The sequence below is a fragment of the Equus asinus genome, chromosome 16 (genome assembly GCF_041296235.1).
Source record: "Equus asinus isolate D_3611 breed Donkey chromosome 16, EquAss-T2T_v2, whole genome shotgun sequence".
NCBI lineage: Eukaryota > Metazoa > Chordata > Mammalia > Perissodactyla > Equidae > Equus > Equus asinus.
The window spans coordinates 4,094,073-4,111,312 of record NC_091805.1 but is presented as its reverse complement, the minus strand read 5'-3'; the positions used below and the strand labels follow the sequence as shown (position 1 = coordinate 4,111,312).

The following is a 17,240-nucleotide window of genomic DNA, read 5'->3' as shown; positions in this document are numbered from 1 at the left end:
CCCACAGTGTAGGCAGCCGGGCCACCACCTTCCCTGCTTGATTCTCCTGTCTTCTCTGCTAGCTCTTCTGTCCCCTTCCAGAAGGCCCTTTGGAGACCCTGTTGTCCATCATCATCTTTAATAGGTAAACTGCAAACAGCCAGTCCTAAAATCCAGGACCCTAGATTGGGAGGCTCTTTTCACTCACCAGGTACCACACCCAGCACTTCTTGCCCAGGGTACGAGGTAAGTTGCAGTCACTCTCAAGTCACGAGGAACCCTCCTGCAGGTGTAGCAGAGTCAGGGCAGGTGGGGCAGCCTCAGTCGGAAGTGAGCTGAGCTGCAGCAGGCTGACCATGCTTGGCCAGAGGACTTTCCTCCAAGGATTTTCAGCGGGAAGGCACTGGAGTGTTTTAATCTCGGGAGTGAGTGGAACAGATGTGAGCTTTTAAAAGTTCACTGCGGAGCATCAATGGGAGACTGGAGAGAATGCAGAGTGACAATTTAAGAGATGTTTGTGGTCCTTCAGGTGAGAGATGGTGGCAGCTCCAATCATGTCATTGGAACACTTAGAGAAGCCAATGGACTGGAGAGAGATTTAGGGAGTAAAATGGTCAGGATTTGGCCGTGGACTGCCTACAAGGTATGCAGCCTGGCTACAGCGTGAGCTTGATGAAGGTACTTAAGTCTCAATTTCCTTCCTCATGGCTAAAATGAGGATAATACCTACGTTGAGGGATTCTCAGTGAAAAATGAAAAGTACTGGATACACATTAGGCATCAACAAATGTTACTTCTTATTCCTATTATAAGTCACTATTTTTTTAATTTAAAGGAGCCCTTTAGGGACCACCCGGTGGCCAAGTGGTTAAGTTTGCAGGCTCTGCTTTGGTTGCCCAGGGTTTCGCTGGTTTGGATCCTGGGCACAGACATGGCACCGCTCATCAGGCCACATTGAGGCGGTGTCCCACATGCCACAACTAGAAGGACCCACAACTATAATATACAACTATGTACCGGGGGGATTGGGGAGATAAAAGCAGAAAAAAAAAAAGAAGATTGGCAACAGTTGTTAGCTCAGGTGCCAATCTTAAAAAAAAAAAAGAGCTCTTTAAATACAGAATGGGTTGGATCTGATGTAACTTGTCAATTGGGAAGGTTTATTCTTTAAGCCCCTGTTAGTCGAGGGGTCCACAAGATCTCCTCCTGCTGGGTCAGGACAGGGGCAGAGAACTGGGATAAAGGCATCGCGGGGCACAAGGATGTGGCGCAGGATACTCCAACCTGGGAGGCGTCAACCCACGGCCAAGTCACGACCATTTTACTCTCTGCACCGGCGGACCTCCCATCCCCGGATTGGTGTTTCTAGAAGCCACCGGGAAGGAGTCGAGTTACGGCCGGGGGCGGGGGCGAGGCCGGAAGAGGGCGGGGCGCGCGTGGGCCACGCCCCTTTCCGGGACCGCCGCCCGTGACGTCGCGAGGGGGCGTGGCGGGGGCGTGGCGTCGCCGAGCGCAGGCCGCGGCGGCCGCCGAGTAGCCAGCAGCGCAGACAGCGCGGGCCCGCGCCCGCCCGTCGCCCCGGCGCCCCCTCCCCAGCCCGGCGCGCGCACGCCGGCCCTGCGGGGCTGGCCGCCCAGCCCGCGCGGAGCGGCCGCGGACCCGAGGCGCGCGGCGACGCGGAGCTCCCGGCCCGGCGCACGCGGAAGTGGTGAGCGTCCCGGGGGAGGCGGGAGGCTGCGCGGCCGGGGCGCGCTGGCCCGGGCGGGCGGGGGTTCCCACCCGGGCGGCGCGGGGGCCGGGCCGGCGGGCGGGAGGCTCGGCCGCTGCCCTCCCCCCGGGCGCCGAGCTCTCGCAGACAGCCCGGGACGCGCCGACATCCTGTTTATCCCGCGGGCTGCGGCGGCGCGGGGCCGAGCGCGCCCCGGAGCTGCCCTGCGTCCCCGCGGCGGAGCGCTGCGGCCCGGGCGCCCGTGGGGCGGGGGCGTCTGCGTGCCCAGACGTTCCCCCTGCTCGTGGGGGGCGGCCCCGGGCCCGGGCGGCCGGCGAGGGCGAGCCCGGGACTGAGCAGCCGGAGCGGGCCGACAGCCGGCGCTGGAGCGGGACCGGAGGCGCCCCTCCCAGGTCGCTGCCCGGGGCTCCGGGGCCGAGTGTACCCGGGAGCTTTCCAGCGGGCCTCGGTGGAGACGTGACCCTGCCAGGTGTTTGTGCGCACCTTTTTGATCTTATGTTCTCTGTGCATTCCTGTGTCGCCGGAGAAGAGGACTCCGACCACCGTGCCACTTCTCATACGTGGCCGTGAGCTGTCTTCTGCCGCTGGTTGGATACAGGCTGTTAACATTTTTTTTTTTTTTTTTTAGAGTCAAGGTTTTTCTCCGTGGCAGGAGTTTACAGCTGTATAAAATTGTCAGTCCTTCTTTTTCGGGAGGAAAGCATTAAAAACCTTGGATAGTTAAGGGATGAGTATAATGCAGACACAATCAGGGAGTATTTGTTGGCTGTTTTTTGAGAAAAGGATTCAAGTTGAGGGCATGTACACAGTGGAAAAAAATGTTTAACACGAGCATTTTATATTGATTCCAGCTTTGTTCCTCCCTTTCCCAAACCCCATTTTGTGTTGTTTCTCGCTTTTGGTGATTCTGATGTTTTCCAAGACTCGGGCGTCCTTTTCATGGAAGGTTCAGTGTGTTCTGTCCTTTGTGGTGAAGGCTAATGGAGGTCACGAGGGTACCAGACACTTCGGGTACAATATGCTTTGTAATATGCAGAAAATGTCTCCTCTGTATAGATCCAGATCACATTTAAAGGTGTAAGTACATCATACCGGAGTGATCGTGGACGTTGTGAATAGAAATAATCACAACCTCTTCTTAATTCCACATGTCGTCTTAGCTAAGCACTTGCACTGTATCTTAGTTTCTCTGAATAGCAGCAAAAATGCATGTTTTAATACTAGGGTTGTAGTGTGGCACTCCACGTTGAATAAAATGCAGTTTAAATAGCATCCCAATTCCACAATATACTAATTACTTACTACCATTGGGAAGTGATGATAGAGGGTGATAAATTATAGATATATAGAAAAAATAGTTGACACGTTTCCCAGAATATAACTGCACTTCAATTTGCTGTAATTTAGACAGTCTTAATATCAGTTTGGCTAACGCTATACTTGTAATTATCTCTCCGATCATTTGGTATCCACTCTTTATGGATTAAAGGTGTTAAGGAGAATTAGGTTGCAAAACCTTTTCAATTCAGGCATTTGCTAAAAAGCTGGTGAAAATAAATTTAGAGGGTGGAGTTGGTTTTGCAGGAATAGAGACTCAGATTAAATGGCACAAGGAAGTTAAACTGAATGCTTCTAAATAGGATTGTGAGGTCTGCCAGTTTGGATTCTGGGTTCACAAACACTAGTGGTTTCACCTGCAGACCACAAATTCTAATAGTGTTGCAAAGTTATCACTTAATTTCTTCTGATCAGCTTTAAGTAACATGTATTTGGACAGAAACCCAGCTGAAGCAAGCATTGAGAACTGTGAAGGTTTATACTTGTTTTTATAGAGGGAACACTGAGGAATTAGTGCACTAATAAAGTTTATTAGCAAAGACCAAGATCTGTATTTTCTAACTCCTCTAATAAGTGTCCCCCCCCCCGAAAAGCACACATCATTTTATATATCTTTATGATGTGGGTCCTTATTATATTCTAATGAGATGATAATGTGCTCTTAGAAGATTTATCGTTTGAGATGTGAATGTTCCTGCGAGGAAATTTTTCCTGTTCATTTCCACATTTAAAACATTGTTTTAAGTGGATAGGGAATTGGTTCATTAACTGAATCTTGCTAAGCAAGCAGCATCTGATGCTTTGTAATTTATTGTGGCCCAGTGGTGTCTGAAGCCTTGTCACAAAATAGAGATGCCAGAAGGAACCTCTTGGGTTCTTTTAGACCAGTGTGTCTCAACTGAGTGTGATTTTGCATCCAAGGAGATATTTTCAGTTTCTGGACACATTTTTGGTTGTTGCAACTTGGGGGTTGGTGGTGGGAGGAGGGAGTGTTACTGGCATGGGACAGGTAGAGGCCAAGGATGCTGCTAAACATTCTATAGTGCATGGGGCAGCCCCATAAACAACAAAGAATTATCTGGCTAAAATGTCAGTAGTGCTGGGGTTGAGAAATCCTGTTTTGGAGTGCCAGGTGGGAAACAAGAAGGTCCAGCATCACTTCAGGCCTCTATTTTCTTCATGTGTAAAATAGAAATAAAAATACCCACCTTGGCCATCTTGCAAAGGTGTTGGGGAAAATCAGGTAAATAATGCATGGAAACTGTGAAGTGCTGCACAAATGATAACTACTATAAAGACATTTAAAAAAAATACATATATATATTTTTGCTGAGGAAGATTGGCCCTGAGCTAACGTCTGTGTCAGTCTTCCCCTATTTTATATGTGGGTTGCTGCCACAGCATGGCTGACAAGTGGTGTAGGCCCGCACCTGGAATCTGAATCCTCTAACCCGGGCCATCGAAGCAGAGCACACCAAGCTTAACCACTGTGCCACAGGGCCAGCCCATGACGTGATTTTTTATAAATGTCTTGCTAGGATGGTATACTGGTAGTTGAGGAAGAGGATTAGTGTAATGTGGTGAGTGAAAAGATTGGATAGTTTGGTATTGATTCCTTTGTTATTTTTTGGGGGAAAGGGTTTATTTAATGCAGTTTTCATATTATTAGAACAGACTTTTTAGCTCTGTAATTTCTTTTAACATAAAGATTATGTTCTCATAACAAGAGGGAAAGCTCACTGTAGAAAAATTAGAATATATAGGAAAGCAGAAAGTAGAGGAGAAAAGGCATCTGTGGTCTTCCCCTTCACCCTGGAACGACAGTCAGGTTCTTCTAGACTTCCTTACTGTTAGAGTTGGTAAAATCGGAAGAAGGGTTGATGATGGAAAAAGGGGGAGCAGCTGGTGATGGGGGGGGTGCCGTTTGTTTCTGTGCCCTTCGTTTTCTCTTTTTTAATAATTACGAGTTGCAGGTAAGTTCCGTCAGAGGAGACAGCGAAGTTGGTTCTTGTTTTCGTGCTTGTGGCTCACCTCGAGGCCTTGATCTCGTTCCCCGTGCCGTTTCCTCTCTGTCGTGCTCCCCCCGCATTCGGCTAGGTGTGCCACTGTTGCTTCCTGTCTCAAAAACCCTACGGTAACACGGGCTTTTAAGCAGCTGCCATGTTGAAATGACCGGCTTGCAGGGGCAGGAAGCTGCCTCCTCTGAGCAGTCTTCCCTCTGAAGGGCGCCAGCCTTCTTGGCCTTTGAGGCACGAGAAAGCCTACGACGCTAAGTTCATTTCCGTGGTCTGTTTACCTCTAAGGGTTTATGACCTGTGATCCTCAGCAACTGGCAGTGGGCACACATTTTTCCTAGGTGCTCTGTGAGCAGTTTGTGCAGCCCGAGGCAAGACCTGCTTTAGAAGCAAAATGAAAATTTCTTTAAGTTTACTCTAGCCAGAAGACAGAGCTGGGCTTTGTTGGGATATTTTTAATCCGTCGTAACTGAATTTGCTTAACAGTCGTATTCACACAGCACGTTGTTCAGTCATTTGTTCGTTCACGAGAGACTTGCTGAGCTCCCAGTCTGAGACTCAGAGTGAATAAACAGACAGAACAAAATAGGCGAGAACCCATGCCCTCATAGGGTTTACCGTCTACTGGGAGACCCTTGGGCCTGTTCATTCCAAGTTCCTCAGTTGCAGATTATACACATATGAATAAGTAAATCCTGCTTTCTGATTGTAAAATGTTCCTAGAAACCTTCCTGGCCCTCCTTTAAAGTCTGAGGACTAAAAAGTACCTTCCCCTTTTTCATCCTTTTTTTATATTATGATTAACTCATTTTCTGTGTATACAAACATTTCTTCGGGACCCACTAAGTTCCTGGCAGATGGATAAGACTTCGTGTGGAAATGAGCCTGCTGTATGGAGCTGTAACAGTGGGGTGACGTTATAGTAGGGTTTGAAATTAAAAGCACCGGGACCCTTGAAGAGAGCTAAAACCCTGCTTGGAGCCCTTGTCCAATGCTTTTTGGAAGAGGTTTCACTTGAGTTGGGCCTTGAGTGTGTAGGAGTTCTCTTGCTTAGGGGTGGGAAGGAAATCTAGGCAGAGATACAGTGTGAGCAGAGGCACAGAGGTGGGTGTGTACGTGGTGTGGGTGACACACTTGGAGGCAGCCACTGTGACGGAGAGGAGAGCAGTAGGATGCAGCGGAAGGAGGTGAGGCTGGGCGTGTAGGGGGGGCCGGACAGTGAGGACTGGAGTCTGCTCAGGTCTGCGAGCAGTGTGAGGTCGGGGGCTGTGGCCTGTGTGGAGTGAATGGGAAGCCATTCATCATTTTTTTTTTTTTTAAAGATTTTATTTTTTCCTTTTTCTCCTCAAAGCCCACCAGTACATAGTTGTATATTCTTCGTTGTGGGTCCTTCTAGTTGTGGCATGTGGGACGCTGCCTCAGCGTGGTCTGACGAGCAGTGCCATGTCCGTGCCCAGGATTCGAACCAACGAAACACTGGGCTGCTTGCAGCGGAGCGTGCGAACTTAACCACTCGGCCAAGGGGCCAGCCCCCAAGCCATTCATCATTTTTGAGCTCATGAATAACCTCATTAGCAAATGGAACAGCTGTGAAGCCCTGAGAGTTGCATAAAGGACCAGCTTCCGTTGACCATCGTGCTGCTGTCTTCCTCCTCTCCATCACAGAACATATTTCTTACTTACCCATCACGTCTCAACCCTCCAGAAGACTGCTAGGAAACAGGAACTGCTTAGAGCCAGAGGAGGTTCCAGGAGGTGCGCATATGCTTTCCTTCTTTTCCTTTTAATTTATAGAGGACTTGTTGACAGTCTAACTGATTTTCAAGTCAACAGGAGATTAACAACAAGAAATGTTAAGTTGTTGGGAGGATGAATGAGGAAGGCATGTTCTCTGAGGCAGGCCGAGTTAATTTTTATCTTGGAAGTGAATAAGGAGCAGAAGGTTTATGAAAAGCAGAACCGTAACTCCAAAAGTGAAACAGTGTGGGTGGGGCCGTTCGGTGGAGGGGCAAATGCCCTCGTAAATACCCTGGCAAGTCGAAGGTGTCAGTGTCACAGCGCAGTACAGTAAGTGGTATTGGTAGCGATGACCAGGCCATTAAGAAGTCCAGTTGTGGAGCATAATGGAAATGAGGTGAGCGAGGTCTGGTCCCTAGCAGAAAAGGGCGACTGTGGGGGTTGGGAGGTTGGGGGGTGTGCAGGTTGTGGGTGGAGGTGGGGGCGGAGTCGGAAGCTGCTGTCAGGATTGTAACAGGGCGAGCTCAAAGAAGAGGTTTTCTTCAGAATGAGAAACCGGGAGGAGGAGTCTGCTCCCCAGAAGGTGCTGTACCTCCTCAGGGAAACAGTGCTGGGAGTGATCTGCAAGCAGGGGCTGCCTCTGCAAAGAAGGCAGGAAGAACTTGAACCCAGCTGGGGGGAGACTAAATCACGACAACTTATTACGTCTCTAGGTAGAAGACAGACAGATTTATTGTATTTTAGCCTCGTTTTTCATAATCTCTGTTTTTGGAGGCTCTGGAGCCAGACTGCTTGGTTTGATCCTAACTGTGAGAATGTGGGCAAGCTGCATCTGTCTCCTTATCCGTACGGTGAAGATAAGGATGGTCTCCACCTCCAAGATTGTTTTGAGGATTCAGTGACTACGCCTAAAGGTTTTGGAAATGGTGCCAGGCGTGGAGTATGCGCTAAAAATTTCTTAGCTTTTTTTTTGATTGGTGAATATGCTTTTTGTTAAAAACGAAGAGCTCAAATTATATTGAGTGCTTTAAGATGGTAGGAAAGTGTGGCCCATTAAATGCAAAACACACAGTAGCCGATACATTCTGTCTTAGAAAGGCTTCACTTAGAAATGGAAAGATCAAAAAAGTTTAGGCACTGAAGGCAGTTTCTCAAATCTGGAAGAGTTCATTATGTAGTCAGCACCAAAGGTGATAGATAAATTAGGTTTGACTCTGTTTTTAAGGAAAAATGAGAAACAAAGGTGCTTTTTAATTTAACTTTAAATGCCATCCAAAGTATATAATTTGGTAGGAATGTATGAGATTTTCTGGGGTGGTCACTATAGAGATACTGTGTTGCTCTCATTGATTGAGTTTACTTAGCGTGCTGTGTGCTGCTGGCGAGAGGCACAGGCGTTCCTGTTTGTAGAATGTTGTCTTCAGAGTTGTGTGGAAATTAAAAATCTTATAAATCAGATAATGTGCCAGGGAGTTTTGCTGTTTAAGAAATTATGAGAGTTTAAGGGAACTCTTAAGTATGTATTCGGTTTCCCCTGAATGCTGTTTTATCAGTTTCTGTTTTCGTATATGTATTGCACTTTCCTAAAGCAAGATTTGCCCACAATATAGAATTGTACAAAAAGTTGGCTTTCCTTCTAATCATATTTTAAATGTACCTTTTAGTCTTTTCCCAGTGATGTCTATGTGGCATAGACACATTATTCATGTTCGCAAGAATGTTAGCTCCCACGGGGTTGGAAAAGAGCTGTTGATGGTGTTCTCGCCTGTGTGCCTCACAGCGAAGCTGTTAGCTGTATCTTTTCCTTGTCTTCTCATTTGAGAAGGAGAAAGCTGTGAAACTCCTTAGTTTGTATCTGTGGGGAAGTCCAGCTCAGATGGTGAACAGCCTCACCTGTAGGTCTTTAAAAAAAGTTTAGGCCTACTCTTTTCAGGTACACGGGGTAACTCAGACAAATTCCAATGTATAAAGTACAAATAGCTAAGAACAATTTGTAATTAGTGCGAAGCTTGTTTTGAATGCTGTTTTAAAGGGCTTGGGAGTAGGAAAACTGACAGCAGTTCATTCAGTTAAGCACAATTATATCAGCAGGCTTATTTGCACAGTTAATTTGCTCAGACTGTAGCAAGGCTATAATTCATAGCATTTTTTTACAACTAGTAGAATTTAAAATCATCTTTTATGTTATGGTAAGAAAAAAGACAAAAGAAAACAAATCAAGGAGAAAACAGTCTGCCAAATGCATATTTTCCCAGTGAGAAATCTTATTAAATTAATCTGGTGGCGATTAAGCTAGTCGCGCACAGGGAGGCAGACAGACGTGATGCATGTCATAAAGAGGTGCGCTGCATCTTTTGCCCTCTACACCTGCACACCCATTTTAGGGCTAATTCACAAGACACAAACTTTAAAAAGTGAGATGCAGAATGCCCAAATTTAAAATTCTGACCCATTTTGTTCAGTTAAAGCAGCTCTGTGAAACTTTCGGCAGGTGCTGATCACTGGGTATCAGTGATCTAATTGGCAGAATCATTTGACGTGTGGCGCCGTCGCAGAAGAGCCCCATCTTTTCACTTGTTTGGCCAGTCACGCAGGGTGGTGAGAAGCGGTGGGGGGCTTACAGCATAAACTGTGAGCCTGCTTGACGTGGATTTAGGAAGTAGACTGCTTGTGATGCACAAACTGGCTGAGATAAAAATGCTCTCAGGTTTTCGTGTTTACTCCTTGGTTTAATGATTATCTGTAGCTCCATATTATGTGAAAAAAAGGCAGGCCTGATTCCTGCCCTCAGCAAGCTCCCTTGCTAGTGGAAAACACAAGACTTCACCAATTATACAGCTATTTGTTAGAATTATAGTAGGTACTGGGAGAGATGTCTTAGTTTGCTATAAAACAGAGGTGGAGGCCAGTAAGAAGAGGGGAGCTCTGTGATACCTTGAAATCTGAAGGGTGAAAGAGCCAGGCTAAGAGGGTGAGAAGGTTTTCCAGCCAGAGGAAATAGCATGTGCAAAGGACCTGAGGTAGAACCAGCACTGCAGCTGCTGCAGAGAGGACAGAGGTGCAGGCCAGTGAGGTCAGCAGGAGCCTGATCAAGCAGGGCCTCATAGGCCATATTATTTTGGGCCTTATAATATAGCAGAGGAAATTGAAGCTTTTAAAATTGAAGGCAGTGACATGATGGGACCTGAGTCAGTGTATGAAGAAAAGAAAGAAGGATCCCTGCCCTCCTCTCTGACCCTGGGAGCCCCTCTCCCCTGCCCACTCTCCTGCTAAGGCCTTGAAAGCCCTGCTTCCTCCCACTTGCGCATTTAACCCTTTGCAACCTGACTGCCACCCGCACACTCTGGAGACTGCTTCTTTGAGGTCACCAGTGACCTTGCTGTCTGTCGCATCTTAACACCTTTTTTCTGCTCTTGTTATCTAAAACATTTGATGCTGCTAAGCACCCCCTTCCTGAAGGATGTCTGCAGCCACATGGTCGCCTGGCTTCTGAGACACAGCACTTCTTCCTCTCTCTGTCTTTGCTCTCTTCTCTTCCTCACATCCTGCCTTCCCCCAGTGAAGACTCTCCTGGAGGTCTCATGGTTCCTACAACTGCGCAGGTGACCTGCTTCCCCCAAGCCCCAGCTCTGCCTTCTGTTCCTGGACCTCTCCGCTCCCTGCCTCCCCGAGTACTGGTGGAGCAGCTTTAGGCACTGTTCAGGGCGCTGGGCGCACTGGGCTTAAGGAGCCGGCCTTCCAAGATGTTAAACGTGTCTCTAAAGAAACAGGGTAATTTCAGGGGGTGACAGTGCAGTGAAGAAAATCAGTGAGGTAGTGGGAGAGGGCTGCCTCTGAGGAGGTGACGCTCGAGCTCAGACCTGATTGAGGAGTGTGGAGTAGGCGCCAGGCCAGGCTGTGATCGGGAGGAAAAGTGCCCCTGGCTGGGGCAGCAGGTGCCCAGGTCCCACTGGGGTGATCTTTCCATTTCATGCTGGGCTCCCTACCTGGATGTCTGTTGACACCTCCTGTTTAACTGCTCCAATAGCATCTCTGTTTCTGACCCAGCCATGACAATGGGTGATTTCTCTGTTCCTCTTAATACCATCTCTGTTCACTCACAAATCCTTAGACCGGTGCCCAGAAAACTTTCTCTGTAAAGGGAAAGACAGTAAATATTTTCAGCTTTCAGGGTCCTGCTGCCTCTGTAACAGCTACGCGGTTCCACCAGCATAGACGATATGTAACCAGTGAGTGTGGCTGTGCTCGGATCAGACTATGTGTGGACACTGAAATTTGAATTTCCACTTGTCACAAAATATTATTTTTTCCCCAACCATTTAAAAATGTAAACATTTGTATAGCTTCTTGGCCTTAGACTGATTTTGCTTTTCCCTTTCCTTTTCCCTTACCCGCTTCCAACACCGGCCACACCCTCTCAGTGCTCCCACCCGCTTGCCCTCTCGGTGCTCCCTCCCTCTCGGTGCTCCCTCCCTCCCAGTGCTCCCTCCCTCCTCTCAGTGCCCCCCTCCTGCCCTCTGCATGCTCCCTCCTCCTCCCCTTTGCCTTCTCAGCATTCCCTGAGCTGCCTTCACCTGGGTGATGGCAGTCGTCTCCTGTCTAGGGTCCCTGTGTCCAGCCTTTTCCCTGCAGGCTGTCCTCCCCATGGATGTTGAGTGGTCTTCCTGCAGCTGACTCAGGTCGTAGAGTTTCCCTGACAGGCCTCTGCAGCCCCTGTTGCCTACAGAAACGGTCCAGGCGCCACTGAGTATTGTGTTCAAGGCTCCATGTGCTAAGCCTCAGCTTGTCAGCTTGCTCTCCCATTTCCTTCTACACTGCCAAAATAGATTAGTCACTGTTTTGCATTCGAGCCTCAAACATTTCTCATTATTTTCTGTATTCTCCTTTTTTTTAAATGCACTTTGCCCATGCCTTGTGCTCTCCATCTGTCACGATTCTGTAACTTTCAAGGCCCTTTCAAGTGTCACTGCCCCCTCCCCACCACGCCCAACAGGAGCCGTGTGTGCCGAGCGTGCTTCGGTGGGTGCATATTTTGGGGGGGTGGGACCCTCGTTTCGAGGGCGTCGTGTTTTGCCTGTGCTTCCGTTCTTCTTGGACTTACCCGCACTGTGCAGCCCTCAGGTCCTGCAGGACAGAGCTGTCTCATGCGTTGTGATGCCCCTTTCCCAGTAGGCAGCTGGGTGTTCACTGAATGAATGCTGAATCCCGTGCAGATAGGTACAATTTGTAGAGGTTCAAAGCAGGAAGGTTTTACTGAAGGGAGTTTGGTCAGATTAAATCCTTGATTCTTATGTAAGGTGGTACAGTTGTGTGAAAGAACACCAAGTGTTTCGGAAGACTTTGGTGGTATTCTTGGTCCTAGCAATGACTTAGATAAATAAATTCAGACAAATTATTGATGCTCCTCTTCAGGGATTGATGTTTCCTGTTATGAAAAGAAAAGAGTGCTCTGTAATTCATAACATTTCCTTGCCAGAAAGCTCAGGGCCCAGTTATGGGCTTGTTTTCGGTTGCTATTTATTTTTCTTACGATAATCTCCCTGCCTCAGTCTCCTACCAGATCCCTTGTCACGTGGATGAAGTCCTTTTAACGAATAGTTCTGTTGTGTATGTCTTTTATATTTATATAGGTAGCCTCAACTTTTTTTTGTGATAGAAATATAAATAATAATTACTAGCCCATTGGTTTACCCAACCTAAGGTGACACCAAGATGGTAACAGATGAATGTCTTGGAAGAAACAGGCAAAAAGGCTCTGGGGCAGTATGGGAATCCTGGCATGGGTTTGGTGGAAAACGAGAAAAGTGCTTTGTGTCTTGTTGTCTTTGGGTTAACGTATGTGTGGGTCGGCCGTGCCCCCCAGGCCTGTGGGTGTCCACATCTTCCCAGTGGGAAGAACAGGAGGACCAGGAGGACGTGACTGACGGTCAGTGAGCCTTTCCTGTGTCAGCTGTTGTATGCACTTTGCGTTTGATATTTCATTTAATCTTTTAATAGCCAGAGTGTTGGATCTTATTGGCATCATTTTCCAAATGAACAAATCGAGCTGATAAATGGCAGAGCTGGAGTGAAAATTTGAAGGTCTCTGGCATTTGGAAAAAAACCCAAAAAACTTTTCTACTCTTTTTTCCCCCTGGCTTTACTGAGCTATAATTGGAAAACTCTTCTACTCTTAAAATACCTTATTTCTACTGTCTTGTCACTTTTTCCCCCCCTGACATTGGCATTTAAAGTGAGAACCTATGGAGCTTGTTCCTGTCTTGTTTTCCAACCTAATGCTTCTGAGGCAGTTGTAGGATCTTGGAGAAGTGCCTCTGTGCACCTGTAGTGTGTTTGGTATTGTTAGATGCTGAGTAATAAAGAGGATCTGAAAGGACTTTTTTCTTTCAGCAGGGGTGATGGAGTGTGGGGTGAAGCAGGCATTTGGGTTCATTTAGCTGCCCTAAAGAGAGTTTTAGTATGTTCTTGTGAAATATTTTTGACAGTTTAAGTCAAACTTGATTTATTGTTACTTTATATTACCTGGTTACTATATAACGTGTCCGTGTTTACCTGACTGGTCTGAGCCTGCCAGATGTGTTATGAAAAGCATGCTGGACTTGGAACCAGGAAAACCACTTACGAGCTCTGTGACTTTGGGCTCATAATTGATCCTCAGTTTTTCTCAACTGTAAAGTGGACTTAACAGTATGTGGTCCGAAGGCAGCTGTGTGAAGGTTAAATGAGATAGGACATGTGGAATAGCCTCAGACAGTGCCTGGGACTCAGCAGCATTTGATGAATGTTAGTTAACCACTCCCCCTTCAAATACGGAGCATTGCCAGAGAATCTGTACGTGATTAGGCAGTGTTTACATGTTTGTAAGTGAGAACTTTGTAGACAGGTATTCTCAAGTTAAGACCTTCTGATGCAGGAAACCCCTGTATGCAAACGTCTGGGTTTCCACTACTGCAAAAGCGTAAGAGTGGTTCAGACTCCCCAAATCTGGAACTGGAGTCTGTGGGTTTGAATCTGTTTTATTTTACTAGCTGAGTGATCTGGGCAAGTTGTTCAACCTCTTGGTGCCTCAGTTTCCTCATCTGTAAAATGAGGAGAATAATAGCACCTAATACCATATAGGGTTGTCAGGATTAAGTGAACACACGTGCATGTGTCTGTTTGTATACTAACACCCTGTGAGGGTTTGCCCTGCTACTGACTGTCATCCCCCCCATCCTCTCTTGTGTAGACAGCCCCTGAGTCATCTGGCGCTCCCCTGGAGCCCCTCACGTTGTGTGTCATCAGGAGACTGCTCCGTGCAGCACAGTTTTTTTGTTCTCCTCTGGCCAGCTGTCGTCCTCTCAGGCATCACACTCTCAGCAGTCCACTTGTACGTTTCTTGCCCAGACACTTTAAAAAAATCTGTTTTTATTTTATGTGAAACTGAACATTTTCTAATAATGACTGATAACCCCAGCTTTGTGTTAAGGATACTTTTATACCAGGTAAGATGAAAGCCATATAGTCTTAAGCCAGTGGAAGGAATTTATAAAATATTTTTGATTGAATGCTTGCTCTGTGCCAGTTTCTGGTCAGTAAACCGAGGCTTAGAATGGTTGAATAACGTGTTTCAGGGTGCCCAGCTTCTAAGTGGGGGAGCCTGGCTCTGATGGATGCCGGGCCTACTTGGCCCTGGGTCCCAGAATCCCTGGGCTTAGTTGCCATAGAGCCTCGGGCACCTCCTCCTGCTCCGTCTGCACCCTCGTTCACCTGCGCTCTGCTCCCCTTGGGTCCAGCTCGAGAGGCTGGGCATGCTCGGTTCTCCGTTCTCGGCTCGCTGCAGTGATGTTCTCTGCTCCTCGGCCGGCAGATGCATCGTGTTTCGGGTACTTCGTGTGTTAGCCCTTTGTGTGTTAGCTTGGAAACCTAACCACACTCACAGCAGTGTGTGTTGGGGGAGAATGTGCTCCAAGTTTCAAAGGACCAACTGGGAACTAATATTTAAAGAGGCGAAACTGTTTATAACCTGGAGACTACCAGTGTATCTGCTTGGGTGTATTATGTGCATTGACATACTTTCAGGGCTTATGTGTCATGCCCGACACGTGTCATGCCTGACAAGCAGGCACATTCTGGAATGTATACACGTTATTGCACTTATTTGCTTAGCCATCTGTCCTCAGCTTTGGCTGACCTTTGTGTCCCCAACCACTAGTGTTGTGCTCAGCACAGGGTAGGAGCCCCATGAAGAGATCTATTTAGTCCTCTTTAAAAATCAATGGTTCTTTTTACTTTTCTGTATACTTGATATATTTCAATAAAAAAATCAATGGAGTGTAAGGGTCAGGCAACATTGAAAGAGGAATATTGCCACGCAGTCACCAATCGGATGGAAATAGCGCTTTTGCTGGGCTGACTGAGACGTTTAAAGGTAGTTGGGAGCCAGATGCTTCTGAGAATGTCTCTTTGATTATTGGGAGGCGAGGAAAGCAGTCAAACGAGTTCTTTCTTGGCTGGGCATCTTGTTTACTTTTCCCAGGTTAGAACTGATAGCTCTGTTTTTAAGAGATCATGGAGATACTTCTGCCATGGCCCCCCGCATATTTGGTTCTAAGTTTATAGACATTTTCTAGTAAGTGCTGTTTAAGGGTTTGTAGCACACAATGATCGTAAAACCTTAGAATAGTTTTAAGAGTTGGAAGAAGTCGAAGTAGCCCAGGGACACGTCCTTCCCCAGTTTTACAACGGAGAAAACTAAGAATCAGAGCACTTATGTGACTTGCCTGTGTAGGCCGCCACTTTCGTGTTTTTTTAAAATGCAGCATCATGCTGGATTTGTGATTGAGTGATGGAGTGAGATAGTCACATGTAGAATTTAGGAAACTAAATACTGATTTGTTCAGTTGGTTCTGAGAAGGGCAAGATGTGTTTGTGGTAGGAGATTTAGAGATTATTTAAAAGAAATTAGGATTATGTAGGGTTCAGCCATTACCTTGGGCGTTATGAAGGGCAGTGTCTCCTGGGAGAAGAGAGATCAAGCTGCCCTCTCTGGCCCTCGCCACCCTGGACATTCCAGAGGTTAGGGACCAAGCCCTTCTTGCTTATCCTTCTAGTCCTTGTTCAGCCCTGTGCCTGCCGTGGAGCAGACGGTCAGTAAGTATTAAACACGTGAATGCCAATTGTAAGAAGCTAATGACAGGTTTGTGTCGTGGAAGGCCTGTTTGGCATTTCATTTTTATGTTGTTCCTGTTATCAGGAGAAAAGCCACTTTACAGGGCATGGAGGTGACGGTTATTAAGAACAGCAACAACAACAAAGTGTTGAGAGCTGTTGCAGATAAAAAGGTGCTCTCTTGTATAACCCTTATTCGAGACTTGAGCACCTGTCGTTCAGAGAGGTGAAGCCGTTTCCAGCAGCCCCCGGCCCTGTGCCCCCACTGCGCCCGTGGTGTGCTGCTCCTGACCGGCTTTGGGGACCGCACAGCCTGTGATGCCTCCCCCGTCGCAGTCGGCTGAGCCAGCTGCTCTCTGGCTCCTCTGCCGACACCTGGTTCTGCGGAGCCTCCCGGAGGCGTGGTCTGCAGGCTTATAGCCTCCGGTCGACTGCAAGACCCTGACCACACACCTGAGTCAGAATTACCTGTCCTTGTTTTGTTCCCGCAGCGGGAGCAAAGCCTGAGGAAGCGGTTCAGTCTGGGTATCTATGGCTGAGACAGGGCACCTCAGAGCACGCAGTCTGCCGAGCCTGACTTGAAAAGTCTTATTTCCCCTTTTCTTTTGACCTTTTTCTTAAGTCATTAAAAAGCTACAGGCTGCAAATTAAAAATAATTGTAATCCTTTGGTGGTATACCAGGAAGATACATAGTTTATGGAATCTCCACTCATCTGTATTATGTTGAGTCTCTGTAGCCATTAGGCACTTGCATTGTTAGTTGTTTCTCCGAAGAGTTACTTTTGAGTTAATTTTAGGTCATGTGTTTATCCAGTCTGTGTTCAACAAGTAGTTACAGTTTCGTACAGGATACTGTTGGCCGTTCCTGCAGGTCGGAGAAGTCAGGACGTGAGCCTGTGAGCCTCGCCTTGGCCCTTCCTAGGCAGTCATTTGAGATTTGATATAGCTCCTGAATCCTCCTTTTAAAATTTTATTTAGCATTTTAAAGAAATTAAGCAAATTATTCATTTTAGAGAAATAAATAGTGAAATAAATAAAAATTCCAAGACTTGTCATTCAGATAAACATTTCTGTTAATATTTTAGTGTTTACTGTTTCAGACTTCATTTCATGTGTATATAGACCTATGAATTAAAAAAAAATTTCAAGGAGATCATAGAACATAATACTCTTTTGTAATCTGGCTTTTTCACTAAGTGACTCCTCATGATTTTAGCCCCGCAAGGTAGTAACTTTTGGTTAGGATGACATAACTTCTTATGGTGCATAGGTTTCCATGGTACGGATGAAT

The 17,240-nt window shown here is 47.0% G+C and overlaps 1 protein-coding gene across 8 annotated transcripts in view; it reads left to right on the top strand.

Moving 5' to 3' along the window:
* The first annotated feature begins 1,518 nt into the window (after nucleotides 1–1,518).
* Nucleotides 1,519–17,240, top strand: part of JAK1 (Janus kinase 1) — a 122,448-nt gene continuing 106,726 nt past the window's right edge. For 2 of the 8 annotated variants that reach the window (XM_044749348.2, XM_044749347.2), the window contains exon 1: nucleotides 1,549–1,687. The gene's annotated coding sequence lies outside the window, so the exon portion shown is untranslated. Of the gene's footprint in view, nucleotides 1,688–1,712; nucleotides 2,184–6,412; nucleotides 6,817–17,240 lie in introns of those variants that run through there. The other 6 variants (XM_044749350.2, XM_044749349.2, XM_044749345.2 and 3 more) reach the window with 5 other exon arrangements.